At 47.5% G+C, this 19,251-nt stretch overlaps 1 long non-coding RNA gene across 5 annotated transcripts; it reads left to right on the top strand.

The window, feature by feature from the left end:
• Positions 1–9,800: 9,800 nt before the first annotated feature.
• LOC139830488 (uncharacterized) lies at positions 9,801–18,485 on the top strand. 5 transcript variants are annotated; one of them, XR_011742640.1, is made up of 3 exons: positions 9,801–10,366; positions 16,996–17,913; positions 18,111–18,479. It is a non-coding gene; the product is annotated as an uncharacterized lncRNA (long non-coding RNA). The 5 variants fall into 5 exon arrangements; XR_011742639.1 differs by having other exon boundaries at positions 9,802–10,366; positions 16,996–18,261; positions 18,394–18,485; XR_011742638.1 differs by having other exon boundaries at positions 9,802–10,366; positions 16,996–18,026.
• The last annotated feature ends 766 nt before the right edge of the window (positions 18,486–19,251 follow it).

Genomic DNA, 19,251 nt, shown 5'->3' with positions numbered 1-19,251 from the left:
AAACCAAAAATAGCAGAAAACAGCAAGAATCGGCACTTCGGCATCTTGTTAATAGGTTAGTTCCAGAAAATGCACGAATATGACATAAAGTGTGCATAAAACATGTAGATAACATCAATAATGTGGCATGGAACATAAGAAATTATCGATACGTCGGAGACGTATCAGTGTGGGTGGAATTGATTTTTATAATTTCTTTTCCAATTTCTTTTTCTTTGACTTTCGATGATCAATTGATCATTGCTAGGATTTTAGGGTAAGATAGAACACATAAGCAAGCATCATGGCAAAAGCACACTCAAATAATTAAAAAGGTGAGCTATATGCATAGTCCTGTATGATGAGAAAAAGTTTTTGTTGGCTCTGATTTTTGGATTCTTGAAATCTCTCTCTTGTTCCTTTTACTGAAAACTTGGGATGTTACAGCAAAGCCTCCGCTTGAGCTGGGGCGATACCTTGGGGTATTGCTGGGCCCACTCTGATTCATCATGTGGTGCTTGCGGTTCTCGTTGGCTTGATGTAGCTTGCCCTCCATCTGGATGGCAGAATCCACCAGGGCTTCAAGGTCGGCGAAGGGGATGTTGACAAACACAGTCTGCATCTCGTCATGTAGTCCGTTCAGGAACCTCTCCTTCCTCTTCTCGGTGGTGTCAGTCTCATCCAGGGCGTACCTTGACAGAGTCAGAAATCTGTCGCAGTATTCCACCACAGACATTCTGCCTTGTTTGAGTTCCCGGAACTCATCCCTCATCTTCTTTATCAGACCTGGGGGCACGTGGTACTTGCTGAACTTGAGCTTGAAATCTGCCCAAGTCATGATCTGTCCGGCATTCATAGCACGGGTGCTGGTCCACCAGGCTCTTGCAGGTCCTGCTAAGTAGTGGGTGGCAAACAAGACTTTCTCGGTGGCTTCAACTCCCGCAACCTGTAGATTGTACTCCATGGTCTGGAGCCAGTCTTCGGCATCAAGGGGTTCTTCTGTCTTGCTGAACATTGGGGGGTTTGTGTTCTGGAAATTCTTGAGCTTAGACCCAGGGTGATCATGGTTTCCATGGCCATGGTTGTTGTTAGAAAGCTGTTGAAGTGCTGCGATGTTGGCCTATCGTTCAGCTCTTTCAACCTCTCTATCTTCCAGCATGATCTGCAACATCTCCATCATGGCATCTTGATTTGTGCTACGGGTGGGAGGGGCCATCTGAACATTGAGATAGATCATGAGATAAGAGGGAAATTCTTTATGGCTTGTTTTGTGCTTAAGTTAAAAGTTTAAAACTTGAAGACTTGTCATGTTGAAAACAAACACACTTTCATTCATGGCAAACAACACACATTACAAGATAACACACTAATGGTTTTAAGAACCATTCTTCTCCAAGCTACGATACATGGGACGGGATACAACTCACACCTACGCAAGTGAACATGTGAAACTACTCCTCATCTACATCTATCGGGATGTAGTCATCTTCTCCGGCATCCAGAAACTCGTAGTCCTCCTCCTCGGTGTTCTCATCCTCTTCGAAGTCATCATCATCACTCAGGAAGGCTTCTCCTCCCTGAATGTCTTCTCCATCTTCTTCCATCTCTCTCATCTGGTCCTCTTGGGCCTTGACAGTGGCCTCCAAGGATACTATCTTCGCGCGAAGATGCGCAATCGTAGCGTCCTTCTTGGCACGCTGCTGGCGGAGTGACTTGCGGTCCTTGGCAAGCAGCTTGATGGCATCGCCCTGCTGAGTGATGTGGGCGTGAGTCTGGTTGGCGTAGACACGAGCGTTGTCCAGCTCCTTCTGCGTCTGGTACAGCATGAAGTCCAGATGCTCCACATGGTGCTTCAGCTTGGGGTGGGGCTGCATGTCCATGGGTTCTCCAGCGGAATTACGCCTTGCGAGGTGAGAAAAGCGAGCGTCTTGGAGTGCTTCCCCACTCAGCCAGCACAGACGGGCAAGTCCTTCCTGAAGAGCACGAGCGAGTCCGTCCAGCTAGTTGCTTTCCCTGAAGGAGAAGAGGATCCTCTCAGAAGTAGGAGGCTCCATCTTGCCCCTCAGATCAGTGGTGATGATCCACTGCAGTTCCCCTCCGGGCTGGTCGTTGACCTCGACTCCGTGGAACTTAGGGTGAGGGCGGTCAAGGAAATCCGAGAGGGCATTAAGGACCCTTTCGAAGATCAAACTCCCGCCATTCCCCAGCTGGTAAAACTTGGTCTTGATGGGCTCCATCTGAAAGTGAATTGGATGAGTAAGTTAGAGAAGTGAACAAGTGTGGCAAAATTTTATGTATATTTCTAAGGAAGAGCATGACTTCTTATTTTTAAAAGATCTCAAAGAGAAGAAAAGGACTTAGTTTTACAGAAATACTCACTTCATTTGTTTTTGAAACTAAATTTTTCAGAACGTCCATTCTAACTAGGGTCTCCTAAGGTTAAACAATGGCTCTGATACCAACTTGTCAACACCCGTATTTTTATGTCCAGATGCCTATTATGCCATACATCGCAATCCCAGGAAGATTGTTTTTGCGAGACATAACAGTTGAATATCATAGAGTCAGCATTCATTACAATACCAACATAGTCATTACATAAAAAGGATCACATGATCCAGTCTCATTACAACACTTTATCTAATGATCAGTACACAAATACGTAGCGGAAGCGAAGTAGTAGTGGACTATCTATTCCACAGGCAACGCTTGACGTCAGGAGAAGCTCCTAGTTGTCGTAGACGTCCTGCTGGCCGTCATCTTCATATTGCTGTTCAGCTTCATAGTCTGGCCATTTGAATAGCCAGGGACACAGCCGTGAGTACTTTCAAGTACTCGCAAACTAATACTAATGTAAGCACTAATAGTTCTATTGAGAATGTTCTAAGCTCTAGGGTTATTTGCAGAAAGCCAATTTTAGTTCATAAACACTTTAGTAAAAGACTCCTCATTTGATAACTAATTCCAGTGGGAACATTCGTGTCATTCCCACAACTCTGTTGTGATTCAACTCAAAGTCACATTTCAATTTCAATTCACAAGTCATATTTGGGGAAAATTTCTGATGATGGAACCATATGGCCTTTCCAACTGTCCATGACCGCGGATGCGGCTATTCGAATAGGTTTACACTCTGCAGAGGTTGCACACTTGTGCCACAACATTTGATTGCATCCGTCAAGGATAACCTTGAATAATCGTAACTCAGTACGCGGATCATCAACCGTTAACCTTTCACTTACACAACCTAGTATAGGCACCTCTCCCCATGAGCTTGGCCTCCCGGTGATAGCCAACTGTTATCCCGAGAACTGCACAGGGCTTGGGTCGTACATTCACCTAATTTCACGTCATTTCACTTTTAACGGAGGCAGCCTCGGCATGACCTCTATGACGCTTGTTTAGAGGGAACCCATACTAAGATACATAAACTTCCAGTTAAGCCCTACCCATAATTAGGTATTGTGGGGGTACTCAAGAATTGGAATGGTATCGCATCCAACCCAATCATCAGTTTTTATCAAGTTTACCAATTCAATTCAAGTCACATTCACCTTCAAAATCTTTCAATGGAATTACTCATCATTCCAAGGTTCTCAAAGTCATTTCAAAATCATATGTTCCCATGTAGAGTAGTCAATTTTAATTTAGCACTAGCAACTAAGTATGAGGGGTGCTAAGTAGTTTGCATTGCTTCTAGGCTAACTTTGATGCTCTTGTATTAATCCAATACTAACCAAGTGAATCATGAATCAAAAAGTAACTTTGGTAAATCAATTTCAATAAAGCTTGTAAAGTAAAAAACTTGGGATAGGACCATTGAGCATAAAGTAAATTGGGGTGATGCCCTGCTCTTGTAGAGCTTTGCACTTTGCAAGAATATTAGCTTGCCTTGGTTGGTGTATTGATCAAAGTGGTCTTCTTCTCCTTGGAAGTAGACCTCCTCCTCCTCTTGATACTCCTCAGTACTAGCGTCTAAAATCGAATACGAGGTATACAATCACCAAACAAGTCTTAAGGCTATGCTAAGCACACACATGGTTCACACAAGCTATTCATTCATCATAACCCTAATCAAAAAAGGGGGGTTTGGCTTGTGTGTTAAGAAAACTTGTAAGAGAGAAATAATTTCTTCTCATTGAATCTTTTTACAATTTAATTTCCTAAAATAATAATAAGGTATGAATTCATGTTGAACAAGGTCAACCATTCATATCTATTATTTGGGAACCAAGTTTTAAATAAGGTACTAACCTTATACAATTAAATCTTACTCTTACAACAATTTAATGTCTCTAAGTAATCCAACATGAGATGATATAGACTAAGTCAGCACCTCACTTTGAATTGCTTAGGACGAAGATTTAAATGAGAGGGAACCTCTCATACTATTTGAGAATTCATTTTGGATAAGTTTAAATGGGCTAGAATTAGCTACATAGCAATTCTTTTGCTCTAGTCCATGATCATACAAACAACTATGTCATATTCTTACATATTCTGACAGACAATATGAAATGTGATTTTCAAAGTTGGAATCAATCAAAAAGCACTTTTGGTTGATTTTTAATAAATGTTTGAAGTTGCAAAAGGCCCTGCCTTGTTATTTTTATCACAGTAATTCTACAACAAATTTAGAGTTGAGGCCAGTGTAGTTGTTTAGATAATTTTCTCAGCTTTCCAAATATATAAAATTTATTAAATTTGGCCAAGTAGATTTGTCCCTATTTAAATTTGAACATGGCATATGTGAGTAATTTGCTAAATTTGAAGAATTCAAATTTGAATCGCTGGGCTTAGGCGGGAAAGGAAATGGGCTGCACAGGCGAAAAATCAAACGGGCCGGCCCAGCTAGCGCGTCTCGCACGCCACGGGCCGCCTGACAGTGGGAGCCACATGTCAGTGGCGTTTAAACGCCGAACCGTTACGCTCCTATCAGCGCCGTAGGATTAGAAGTGAATCCAACGGACCACGTCCATCGTCGACGGCGACGAGAGGCGGAGCTACTGGCAGCGACGGTGGGGGGGGGGAGACTCACCGGCGGCGCGGCGATGGTCGGCGACATGCTGCGGCGGCGTTGTCGATGACGGGGAAGCAGCTGGTAGCAGTGGCATCTCCAACGGTGGCCGAAATCGTCGGCGAGCTTCTCAGCACCTCCGCGGGCTCCGGCGACCGAATTGGATGTCTACGGTGGCTAATCGAGCAAAAGAGGTGGTCGAGGAGACTGAGAAGAGAGAGGGGAAGCTGGTTGCGTGAAGAGTTGAGCGCGGGGATGGCTCCTTTTATAGCGGCGGATGGTGGCCGTGGTCTAGCGGTGAGGTCAGCTGCGGCGACATTGCTACAGGGGCGGAGAGGCACTGGCGCTGACGCTCGTCGCTTGGCGATGTCATGGCGGTCACGCAGGGCCTGATTGCGGTGAAAACGAGGTGCAGACGAGGACATGAGGGTGACGGGAGCGCTCAGTACTGCGGCGGTGGTCATCGACGAGGTCGTCGGCTACAGCGTTCCCGCGGGCCAGTGGAGTTGTCTATCGCGTTGCTGGTGACGTGAGGGAGCTGGTGGCGCAGAGAGAAGAGGACGGGGTGACGCAGGGGAGCGGGACGACGTCGCGTCTGGGCGTGCCCGTGGCGTTCGCCGTGCGCGCTCTGGCATGCGCGTGCGCGTCTGGGCACGTCTGGGCGCCGCGTTTTCTGGTGAGTGTGGTGCACGAAATCGTCGAGGGCCATGTCTAGCAGGCTCAGGTGAGTGAGAGGAACACAAATGACAAAGTGGTGCACGTTGAAAAAGTTCAGAGAGGGAGATGGCATGAGGAGAGGTGGGCATGCCACGGCATGGTTGTTCTTGGTCAAACTGGTGATGATTTTGTGTACCACTGGTTGTCTCTAGTGCTTGGTAACGTGCAAAGTGTACAGGGGAGCAGTTTTGATGAGCTAAGCTTGATGGTTTAGGCCATGGTCTGCTGGTTAATAGAGTGTGTTGGCTTGGCAGATTATTGCACACAAGGTGCTTGATGAAATGGCCGCAAGACAAATATTTTTGAATTTTTGAATGAATTTTGGTGGGTTTGAATTGAATAACATTTGGAGTAGAGTGGTGGTGGTGGTGGTCAAATTTGAAGTAGTTTGCAAAATCACAAATTGCATATGATCTTAAATCTATTTCAAAGTCTTCACTTTGCTTGATCATATCTTTGAATCCATGAAGAGTTTGCAGAGGTGTTCTTGAGAAAAGTTGTTCATCTTGATTTTGTCTTGGATGAGGTGCAAAGAGTTGGCATTGTGTAGTTTAGAAATCTCTAAATAACAGGACTCAAAGTAGGCATCAGGCTATAATTGTCACAAGTGACCACTAGTGTATGTGAGTTGGAATTTCAATTTATTTTCATTTTGATTTGAGTTTCTTTGATTCCAAAAGTGTTTATAAGTGTTTAGTAACCATTTCCAACCAATGGTGCAAACCAAAATAGTCTAGGTTCAAGATTTTCAAAAATGGTATAAACCCTATGTGAGGTTTTGTGATTTTCTAATTTTATTCTTTTCTTTTGGTTTTTGATTTTCTTGGTGATCACAAGGGATCAAGGGTAGGGTTTTAATACATTGGTAAGGTTTGCAACACTCATCATGGCAAGATCACTCAAATGCACACATACTATACATAACACTATATGCAAGGATAAAAGTTTTTGTTAGTTGTTAAATTTGAATTTTGGAAACCACCATTCTCATTGATTGAAATTTTTGGGATGTTACACTGTCGTCCGGACGCAGTAGCACTACCAATTAGGCCAAGATCATGCCCTGCCGCCTGCTAGGTCTCGATTGAGTCCCATTAGTCGTGCCTCCGCGCTGCTACACCCATGCCGCCTAAGCCATCTATCTGCAGCTCCGTGCCAAGCCTAGCCAAGTCACCCCCAACCAAACCGCAATGTGTTAGCCACATACCATGTGCAGCGTCACCGCAACCTCACTCCTCGCAAGACAACCCTGGCCAAGGCCGTACACCGCCGCAAAGAAGCACCCTCGTTGCAACTCCCGGGGACACCGCCGCGCCTTTACCGACACCGCCACGCCGCCGATCGAGCCGGTCAGTTTGTCAGCATCCAAGATCTCGCCTTTGAATGGCAGCAAGAGCATCCCAGCAACCTTCCCGAACGAGAGAGGGGTCGGGCGCCGCGCTGCCAGGGCCACCAGATCTGGGCCCGTCTGGCCCAGACCTAGAACAAGCAGCAGTGCAACTAGGGGGCTTGCCGTACCGAGACCCTCCTGGGCCTAGACAAGCCCGCAGTGCCCAGACCGGAGCCCAACTGGCCCCAATCCGGGCCACGCCGCCAGCAGGCCCCCTCCGCCGTCGCCCTCCGCTGCCGCCCATGGCCACACGCTACGCCCGCCACCGCCTCCGGCTGGAACCGCCGCCATCACGCCCTGCCGCCACCGCCGGACCAAGCGCCTGAAGCCCCGAGGAGCACCGCCGGACCGAGCGCCTGAAGCCCCGAGGAGCACCGCCGCAAGCCGAGCCTGCCCCGCGCAGACCCCCTCGCGCGCGGGTGAGAGAGAACCCGCTGCCGCCGGCACCGCGCGGGCTTTGCCCGGCGGCGACGGGGGAGGAGGGGTAGCGACGCGGGAGGAGCTAGGGTTCGCCCCGGTCGCCCGCGTGGAGCGAGGCGGAGCGATACCGCTTGGCTTCTGTCTAAAATATCGGGCGGCAGGCCCGGTCAGCAATCAACCCTTAAGGAATTGTTATATGTCTGCTGATGTCTAAAATATACAAGTGCTATCTATTCCAGGAACCATACGTCATCAATAGGAACTAGTCATCAATATGCAGAGGTGATACAACTTAGCTGACAGTATGTCATTATTTTTTCTTGTCATTACTGTTTGTTCTGTATAAAGGTGCAAACTAATGGTATTTTCAGCCGCGGAAATGCTTCACACACGACAACTCCCATCCGATCTGTGTACGATACCAATTAGTGCTAGTTAATTCCCCTTTCCTCTCTAGTGGCTAAGTCGAGCCCAAACTCAAATCCGCAATGCTGCCGAGCGTTTTCTTATGGTTCTAAATCCCGATCCGAAGCAATTTAACTTGTTCTTGCTGCGATTGAGATATCAGTCCGCCATGGACGAAGAGCAAAATTGCACATAGCACCACAATGAGAATCTCATATGTGCTAAGGGCATCTCCAACCACGTGACCCAAACGGACGCGCTGGGCCGTCCGGTTTGGGCAGTTTGGGTGGCCGAGCGGACATGCGGACAGCGACCCGCGTCCGCGTGTCCGTTTGGGTCGCGCGCTGCGTCCAACGCGCGGACGCATCGCATAACCGGAGAAACACGAAAACAAAACAAAAATACGAATTTAAACGATATTTCATTGAACATATGCCCTATTTTGGGCAAATTTGTACATAGCCCTATTTTGGGCAAATAAAACTAACAAAAGAAGCCCCTATATGGACTTTTAAATTTAAACTAATATAAAAACCCTCTATTAGGGTTTGGTCGGCGGCGCGGTGGCCGCCGGTGCGCCGCCTAGCCCCTGTGGGCGTCGTCGGCGACGTCGTCGTGGACGACGACCCCGGGCGGCGAGGCGCTGTTGTGGCTCGACCGCGCCGGGGACTCCGGCCAAGGAGACCACAGGGCCTCCTCCCACGGCGAGTGGGGGTCCGGAGCCACCCGAGGCTACGGCGGCGCACGGAGCAGCGCCTCCTCCCTGAGGCGCTGCTGCCTCTCCTGCCAGGCGCGGCGCCTGGCCTCCCGGCGCCGCCGCTGCTCGCCGGCGCGCCGCCGCTGCTCGTCTTCCCGCCGCGCCGCCTCCTCCTCCTCCCGTCGCGCCGCCTGGTCCTGGGCGTAGAGCTCCCAGCCCTCCGCCTCCTCGGCCTCCCGCCGGGCCGCCTCCTCCATCTCGGAGGTGCGAATGGCCGCATGGAGGTGCGGCCATTTCGCCTCCTCCTCCGCCGCCGAGATCATGAGCGCGGCGCGGAGGTCCGGGTCCTCCTCCGAGGACTCCGGCTTCGGCTCGAGCAGGAGAGGCGGCGGCCTCTCCGATGTGGAGGCCGCCTCGGTTTCTTCCCGCAGCCCGCAGCGCCAGCAGGCGCGGCGGCTGCTGCTCGCTTCGTCGTCGTTGGCGGAAGCGAACCGTCGCTTGGCCAGTGGCCAATAGCGAGCTCGACCAGCTCGCTATGTTGGACGGCCTCGCCATCCAGCTTCGCGAGTCATCGCTGGCGCAGGGGAGGCCGACGACTCTTCCAGCCACGCCGACACGTACCCACACACGTTGTCTCCTTCTCCTTCGATGGCCTGGGAGCAGTCACCGCATGCTTCTCTCCCTCCTCCACTCCTCCTCCACTGTCGGCGTACCAGGTCCCATGCCAGATGTCGGAGTTCATCGACATCGTCAGTGACGACGACGACGAGCAGTAGTCCGTAGCTAGGTTTTAGCAAGCCAATGCTGGCCCTTTTAAATTTCTAAGCTTTTTGATGTATTTTTATAATTATATAAATTATGTGTTTTTCAATGGATAAAACAATTTATGCGTCGGACCGCTAGAGACATCTCTAGATGCAAATGGACGGGGGCACGCTCGATTTCAACCATTCGGCCTAATGCAAAGGGACGAATGCTGTCAATTTTAGCTTCTGATTTAAGTCACCCGCTCGAGATGGCCTGATTGAAAATTTCAGAAGGGCACGGGAGAATAGACCACGTACTTTCTTTGTCATGGTTGTGCGCCCAAAAGCCAAATCTCTAGTCCGATCGTACAGGAATCGGATGACTCTTATCGTACGCATAGCAGGACTCTTTCAGCCGTGGTAGAGGTTACGTGTCCCCTTCTCTAATTCCCTGCTGCTGATTGGGGCCTTATCTCCTCCCTCTCATCTCTCGCATGTACCGTCTCTTGTGCTGGCGACCGGAAGCCATCAGAGTGGTCGACTCGATGGTGCAAGAGGCGAGGAGCTCACGCTGGAGCAGTAGCCGGTAGGGGCCGGGAGCTGGTGCGGATGAGCGGCGGCCGGCGGCCGGCAGCCAGCGGCGTTGTTGTGTCAAATCCCACACGCCTCTACACCTCCTCTCGGGCCCTCGGCAGCAAACTGCGCGTCTCCATTATGCCCCCGTCGTTCTCTTCCTCGCCTCCAATAAGGAGTTCCTTATCATCGTACGCGCCTGCAAGGAGGTGCCGTCCGTGACGGCGACCGCGAGTTCACGGCGGCGTTGAAATCTCCGACCTGGCCGCTTGGAGATTCGGCTGCGTGCTGCGAGACGGAGATGGGAATGGGAGGACCTGGCGCGGATGGAGAGGATGGACGAGATGGGCTCGCGTTCCAGTTCAAGTCCTCGATGTCACGCTTGCTGTCCTCTGTCCAGCGCGCACGGAGGGGGTGCAGAGGTCTTGATGCTCATGGTGGTTTTTGTTGGATAATTAGACACAATTTCCATGATTAATTCCAGAATATTAAGCATGACGACAGTAACTACTAACATGTGAAACTCGAACATACTAGATGTAGTGATCAACATGAACAGTAGCATAGCAAACAGTACAACATCCATCGCTAAACAGATCGAGATATGTCGCACGTACCGATCTGGTGGAGGTGGCGGTGGAGGTGTAACAGATGATGTCGCGGCAGTAACGTTGTTGATGACAACGTTGTTGACGACGGGGACGACGGGTCGAAGTAGATGGCGTTGAAGACGACGGTAGGCAGCACCGCCCGACTTGGACGGAAGGCGACCCGTGATGAAGAGCTTGAGCAGTCGCGCAGAGCGCTTCCCAAAAACCTAATTCGCCCTCTCCCGTACAGGATCGCAAGGACGAGCGGTTCCGGAGACCTGCTCTCCCGTTCGCCGATGCACGTCGGCGCGCGGGATGGAGTAGGCTACGATGGCGGCGCAAGCAGAGAGAGGTGGAAACCCTAACTCGTGTATTGGATGTATTTCTGCGGTAGCCGGGCAGGAGATTATATAGGCTCGGGAAACCCTAGGCAACGTGGGCCACGCCCACATCGCACGAACGTTTCGAGTCGGTTACAGATAGCCTACGATCCGGGAGCGACCCGAACCGACTAACTGCGACGCGTCCGTCTAGGACTCTGTTCGTTTTCCTGAGCTGCAAAAAGTAAGGAAAGTCTCGGCGCGCGTCGTGACGTGACGTGACGTGTCGAGTCGAGTCGAGACGAGCGAGCGAGGAGGAGGAGGAGCGCGCGTGTAGCACTCCTATTCTCACTCACTTACTAGTGGTGGAACAACCCACCTTATAAGGTGGCCTAACTTCCTCCCAACTTTCCATGTGGGACTAAACTTCCCACCTCTTGCCACTCCCTAGTGAGCTGCCACCAACTTGGGCTCAAACTCACAAGGCTGCCACTATGTGGGCTTTGAGATTTATAGGAAAAACTGAAATCTAATTTGGGCCACTAAAAGTGGGCCCAATATTTCAACAATCCCCCACCAGATCTCAAATCCCCATTTAGAGATTTACCAATACTCGCTGCTTGTTTATATACCAGTGTTTCAGCGGAGACTGTTAAGTTGAACTTCCGCCTAGAACCTTAAGCTACATCCACTCACACTTGAACAATGGACTAAGCCTTGAATTGCAAGTTTTGCGTGAACAGGGTTTCACTCAAAGTCATGACCAGTACATGGCTGCCAGTAGCCTACCCCGCGGGTGAAGCATATGCGTCATACTTCATGGTCTCTTCATGAGTTTACTAGAGATCACCCAAATCTCATAGATTGCGACGTTTAACAATCGGACTCATATAGGTGTGTTATTTCAAGAATGCTCTGTAGGACAGCATCTTTGCTAAAATAGCCAACATAAATACATTAAGGCTTGTTGCCAACCTGCCTTACAGCAACTGAGAGTTGTGCATCTTCACATAGAGAGGGTTACATAATACTCTCCTCAATTAAACCACTAGTTTGTTCTTCCCAGGTCCTAATTCACGGGATCTCCGATCACAAAGGTTGGGTTACCACTATGGCGTAACATCAACGGGTCTCAAACCCATCTCCCTCGATGCACTTTCTATCACATTACGTGATCGTCCCTGTGGAAAGGGATCTGCCAGTTTTTGTCTCTGTTTGAATATATGTAACAGTTATTACTCCGGAGTTTCGCAATTTCCTGACAGACTTCAAACGTCTCTTGACGTGTCTTGATGACTTCGCGTTATCCTTAGAATTGTTCACTTTGACAATTACAGTTTGATTGTCACAATTCAAAAGGATTGCCGGAACAGGTTTTTCAACCACAGGCAAGTCCATCAAGAGCTCACGCAACCATTCTGATTCAACAGTGGTTGTGTCTAAAGCAGTAAGTTCTGCTTCCATAGTTGACCTCGTCAATATGGTTTGCTTACAAGATCTCCATGACACTGCGCCACCTCCAAAGGTAAATACATACCCACTTGTGGCGTACAGATCAGCTACATCTGAGATCCAATTCGAATCACTATATCCTTCAAGCACAGCTGGGTGCCCTGAATAGTGAATCCCATAACTCATTGTACCACATAGGTAGCGCATGACCCTATCAAGTGCATGCCAATGATCAGTACCCGGGTTTGACATGAACCTACTCAACTTGCTAACAGCAAAAGAGATGTCGGGTCTAGTCGCGCTTGCTAAGTACATGAGTGAGCCAACGATCTGAGAATATCTCAATTGATCTATGGCAATCCTCCGGTTCTTGCGTAGTGTCACGCTGGGATCATAAGGTGTTGAAGAAGGCTTGCTATCAATATAGCCAAACCGGCTCAAGATCTTCTCAACATAATGGGACTGCGTTAGAGTAATCCCACTCTCGTTCTTAATCAGCTTGATGTTCAGAATTACATCAGCTTCTCCCAGATCTTTCATATCAAAGCTCTTTGACAAGAAAGACTTGACCTCGTGTATTACTTTCATGTTTGTACCAAAGATCAGAATATCATCCACATACAAACATAGTATAACACCTTCGCCCCCACCATGGCGATAGTAAACGCACTTGTCAGCCTCATTGACAACAAAGCCTACAGAAGTTAAAGTTCTGTCAAACTTCTCATGCCATTGCTTAGGTGCTTGTTTCAGGCCATATAAAGATTTCAGCAACTTGCACACCTTTCTTTCTGCACCTTTTACTACAAACCCATCATGCTGATCCATATAGATTTCCTCTTCCAACTCTCCATTAAGGAAAGCTGTCTTTACGTCCATTTGATGAACGATAAGACCATAGGAGGCAGCCATGGATAGTAGTACTCGAATGGTGGTAAGTCTAGCGATTGTGTGAATAGGTGTCGAAGTAATCTTCGCCTTCTCTCTGTGTGTAGCCTTTCGCTACAAGCCGTGCCTTGTACTTTTCAATAGTACCATCAGGTCTTAGCTTCTTCTTGAACACCCATTTGCAGCCTACTGGCTTGCATCCATGGGGTCGTTCTGACAACTCCCAAGTTCCATTAGAAAGAATCGAGTCCATCTCATTATGGACAGCTTCTTTCCAGTCATCTGCATCTGGAGATGCATATGCCTCTGCAATGGACGTGGGAGTATCATCCACAAGGTACACAATGAAATCATCACCAAAGGATTTTTCAATCCTCCGTCTCTTGCTCCGTTTAGGAGCTTCATTGTCATCCTTCTCAATGACAATCTCATGTGATTGTTCAAAATACTCATTAGATGTACTAGATTCAGGAACTATCTCAGTAGAAATTCTAGCAATGCTATGCATATCTTTCATAGGAAACATATTCTCAAAGAATGTTGCATCACGAGATTCCATAATAGTATCAACATGCATATCAGGTACTTCAGATTGAACTACTAAAAATCTATAGCCTACACTCCGCGGAGCATAACCTAGAAAGATACAATCCACTGTCTTTGGTCCGAGTTTGCGCTTCTTAGTAATTGGAATATTGACTTTCGCCAAACATCCCCATGTGCGCAAATACGAAAGTGACGGTTTTCTCCCAGACCACTCCTCGTAAGGGGTTTTATCTTTATTCTTGTTAGGAACTCTATTCAGGACATGACATGAAGTCAATAAAGCCTCCCCCCACCATGCCTTTGATAAACCAGCAGTGGCTAACATGGAATTCACCAAGTCAGTCAGCGTGCGGTTTTTCCTCTCGGCAACCCCGTTTGATTGGGGTGAATAGGGAGGCGTCCTCTCATGAATAATGCCATGTTCCTCACAGAATTCATCAAAGATTTTAGGAAAATATTCGCCACCACGATCCGACCTAAGACGCTTGATCTTTCTCTCTAGTTGATTTTCAACTTCAGCCTTATAAATTTTAAAGTAGTCTAAAGCTTCATCTTTAGTTCGCAACAAATAAACATAGCAAAATCTAGTCGCATCATCAATCAATGTCATGAAATATCTCTTTCCACCTTTTGTCAACACACCATTCATCTCGCATAGATCGAATGTATGAGTTCTAGAGGTGCCAGGTTTCTCTCCTCGGCCGCCTTGTGAGGCTTCCGAGGTTGCTTTGATTGCACACAACTATGGCACTTAGAACCTTTGGCAATGGTGAAATTCGGAATTAAACTTAAACTGGATAGCCGAGACATTAAACCAAAATTAATGTGACATAAACGAGAATGCCAAACACTGGTATCATCACTAACATTGCCACAAATATGGTTCACAGACTTATTACTGAAATCAGAAAGCGAAAAGCGGAACAAGCCTCCGCACTCATAGCCTTTACCAATAAATTGTCCAAACTTGGAAACAACTACTTTATTCGACTCTAAAACAACCTTAAACCCATCTCTGCATAGAAGGGAGCCGCTAACGAGATTCTTGTTCATAGTAGGGACATGCTGCACGTTCCTCAGCTGCACGATCTTCCCCGAAGTGAACTTCAGATCTACCGTGCCAACACCACGAATAGAAGCATGTGACCCATTCCCCATCAAGACGGAAGAATCCCGGGCGACCTGGTAAGAAGTGAACATGGATATGTCAGCACACACATGAACATTAGCACCTGTATCAATCCACCAACATGGAGATTGAAGTACCGAAAGAACAGTAAAGAGATTACCGTACCCATCAGCATTGCTAGCGGTCACCGTGTTGACTTGCCTCGCCTTTTTCTTGCGGTCTGCCCTCTCTGGACAGTCCTTAGAAAAGTGGCCAGCCTCTCCACAGGTAAAGCAGCTCAGATCTGCTTTGTTTATCATCTTCTTCTTCTTGAAGGTTGTAGTCTTCATAGGCTTATTGAAGGAGGGCTTGTTATTCCCTTTGTTCTTGCTGTAGGGTTTCTTCTGCACCATGTTGGCGCTAGACTGACCCTCTCCTTTCTCAGTATTATCCTTAGCCCGAGCTTTCTCCTCAACATCAAGAGACGCTATCAGATTTTCAACTGATATCTCCTGTCTCTTGTGTTTGAGAGTTGTGGCAAAGTTCCTCCATGAAGGGGGCAACTTAGCGATGATGCATCCAGCCACAAACTTGTCAGGTAAGACACACTTAAGGAGTTCGAGCTCTTTCGCAATGCACTGTATCTCATGAGCTTGTTCGACTACAGAACGGTTGTTTACCATCCTGATGTCATGGAAGCTCTCCATGATGTACAGTTCACTGCCTGCATCGGTTGCACCGAATTTAGCATTCAGTGCATCCCAGAGCTCTTTACCATCTGTTATGTGCATGTACACATCACACAGACGATCAGCAAGAATACTCAGAACGCATCCGACGAAGAGAGTATTGTTTTCCTTGAACTTGTTCTGATCTTGGTCAGATATAGTTCCTTCAGGTAAACCATCACTAACTTCGAACACTTTCAGATGAGTAAGCCAGAGCGTGGCCTTAACCTGCCACCTCTTAAAGTGCACACCGGTAAACTTATCCGGCCTCAGTGCATCAGCAAAACCAGCCATTGTTAACTCAGGAAATTGCCTACAATTAGGTTTTTGGATTGTTGGATAATTAGGCACAATTTCCATGATTAATTCCAGAATATTAAGCATGACGACAGTAACTACTAACATGTGAAACTCGAACATACTAGATGTAGTGATCAACATGAACAGTAGCATAGCAAACAGTACAACATCCATCGCTAAACAGATCGAGATATGTCGCACGTACCGATCTGGTGGAGGTGGCGGTGGAGGTGTAACAGATGATGTCGCGGCAGTAACGTTGTTGATGACAACGTTGTTGACGACGGGGACGACGGGTCGAAGTAGATGGCGTTGAAGACGACGGTAGGCAGCACCGCCCGACTTGGACGGAAGGCGACCCGTGATGAAGAGCTTGAGCAGTCGCGCAGAGCGCTTCCCAAAAACCTAATTCGCCCTCTCCCGTACAGGATCGCAAGGACGAGCGGTTCCGGAGACCTGCTCTCCCGTTCGCCGATGCACGTCGGCGCGCGGGATGGAGTAGGCTACGATGGCGGCGCAAGCAGAGAGAGGTGGAAACCCTAACTCGTGTATTGGATGTATTTCTGCGGTAGCCGGGCAGGAGATTATATAGGCTCGGGAAACCCTAGGCAACGTGGGCCACGCCCACATCGCACGAACGTTTCGAGTCGGTTACAGATAGCCTACGATCCGGGAGCGACCCGAACCGACTAACTGCGACGCGTCCGTCTAGGACTCTGTTCGTTTTCCTGAGCTGCAAAAAGTAAGGAAAGTCTCGGCGCGCGTCGTGACGTGACGTGTCGAGTCGAGTCGAGACGAGCGAGCGAGGAGGAGGAGGAGCGCGCGTGTAGCACTCCTATTCTCACTCACTTACTAGTGGTGGAACAACCCACCTTATAAGGTGGTCTAACTTCCTCCCAACTTTCCATGTGGGACTAAACTTCCCACCTCTTGCCACTCCCTAGTGAGCTGCCACCAACTTGGGCTCAAACTCACAAGGCTGCCACTATGTGGGCTTTGAGATTTATAGGAAAAACTGAAATCTAATTTGGGCCACTAAAAGTGGGCCCAATATTTCAACAGTTTTTGCGTTCGCCCTATCCTGGTGGTTCTGATGTTTTTTTGTGGACATTTATGCAGGTTCCATGGCAGTGGTAGACAGGCGCCGCCGCAGCGATAGCTAGCTGTAATATCTCTTCTCATATGTGTATCGATTTACTTATCCTTACATGGAAGTGAATATGGAGGTAGCCCAATTTAATGTTTGTTTTTCCCCTATAATTCAAGTTCAGGAAATTAATATTTGATCTCTACTTCTTTCCAATGCCATTATGTACTTATATAGTCTAGCATGGATGGCCTGTCTTCAGTATGTTCATGTAAGACCTCTTTACAAGTACTATCTAATTTTGTTGCCATACTCTTTTATTTAACACAATGGAAAAAAATGATACTGCAATGTTATGATCAAGTGCTAATGAGGTATAGCTGTGAGGAAAATGGAACACTCAGCCAACCAAGCGCTCAAATTCTTGCAGATAAACACTGCTCGAGTACAGATGCCATTTTGCACAAAAAAACTATGCACTGTAGATCCAAATAGTAAGCGGCTGTCGGATAACCAAATCGGCAATACGCCCTTGAAGGGAACGACGCTCAAACCGGAATATGAATAGCAAGAATTGTTTATGAAAGGAATGGTAAAACAAATGCATGTGTTTACGAGATCCGATAAGGATTGAGTAAGCTGATTAGCAAGCATTAACTACCATTTCATTTCAGTATCTTGCTATTCCAGAGAGTTGAGTTTAGCTGATGGGGCCCCTATTCTGTGTGAGAGGAATCGCGCACGTATATAGTAGTCGCGTCTTATGATGCTTTGTAGTATTTATTCCGTTCAGAATTGATATATATATAAATACCTATTTGCCTTCTTCATAAAATAAAAACTCAGCCTTAATCGATATTGCAGGAAAACACGATGAAGGTTATGTTCCAAGCAACCACATTGATAAATTCAGAGAATAGCTAAAGGAAATCAATCTATGCATTTGAGAGGTTCATTGTAGTTTTGTTTATCAGTTGTGACTTTGCTATGCATCTAGGCAGAAATTGTGGAGGCAGAATTACAGCCTTGTCTTCGGACATCTCTTCATTGATATGAAGATTAAGTATATATATTTTAAGTAATTTCTTTGTGATTACTTCGGACACACGGTTAATTGTAATTATTTTACCTCTTAACTGTGTTGTAGGTTTTGATGCAGGATGAAAGCATGCAAGATGAGAAGGAGTTCCGATCCAACAACCAAGTTAATCAAGGAACTAAACATTTATTAGATGTTGGATGCAAATTGTTCTATGCTCAATTCAGTTCACACAAATAGTTCACCTGGTGACCTTCAGGTCTGAGCGACCAATCAACAACTCTATAATTTCATTGATTAAACCACAATGTCCAGACATGCCTCTTCCTATCATTCATAGTCTGCACAGAAGCTGCACAATCACTCAAGCTTTACTAGGACATGACACCAGGGAGCGGCAAGGGTCGATGCCTTCTTTCAGAGCACAAAATTGAGCTTACTAAGCATTCAGCCAATTGGTGAAGGTGCAGGAAGCGGTCAATACACTGGTGGAAAAAAGGGCTTTGGTCGCGGTTGGCAACTGCCATTAGTCGCGGTGGCCCAACCGCGACCAAAGCAGCGCGACTAAAGGCCCCCCCCCCTTTAGTCGCGGTTCCTTACGAACCGCGACTAAAGGCCCGTCCACGTGGGCCGCAGGGGAGCGCCAGGGCGGAGGACCTTTAGTCGCGGTTCTTCTGGCCAACCGCGACTAAAGGCCTCCGCAGGGTTTAGGGTTTTAGCCCCCCTCCCCCTAAATCTGGTTTCTTTTTAATTTGTATTGTTTTATTTCTTTTGGGTTTTAATTTTGAAGGAGTTTCACATATTCTACGGTACTGTATACATACATGCATATGAATGTACAATTTCAAACAAATTTGAAATTAGAACCAAAAAGAATTCAAGAGGAATATACAATATATATTCAATATCGGATGACCATATACAATATATATTTAATATCGGATGACCATATACAATTTTGAACAAGTTAGTTACAAATTCTGGTGCATATAAAGTTCTACGTCATCGTAATAGTGTTCTCCTCTAGGATCGATGACTTCCCTCGCCAACCATCCAGCTAGTTCCTCTTGAAGTGGTCGGAAGCGAGCTTCTGGACTAAGCGTCTTCCGGAGGTTATTCCTCAGGATGTTGTTCTCACACGTCTGGTCCCGCTCATTGCAGTATCTCCGGATCCTCTCACAAACATAGTATCCACATAGATTGGTCCCCGGTGGCTGAATATCCCCGATCGTCCGCACTGCCATTTTAA

This window comes from Lolium perenne, chromosome 4, assembly GCF_019359855.2.
Source record: "Lolium perenne isolate Kyuss_39 chromosome 4, Kyuss_2.0, whole genome shotgun sequence".
Classification (NCBI taxonomy): Eukaryota; Viridiplantae; Streptophyta; class Magnoliopsida; order Poales; family Poaceae; genus Lolium; species Lolium perenne.
Note: the sequence above shows the minus strand (reverse complement) of the source record. Positions and strands in the feature narration are given on the sequence as shown.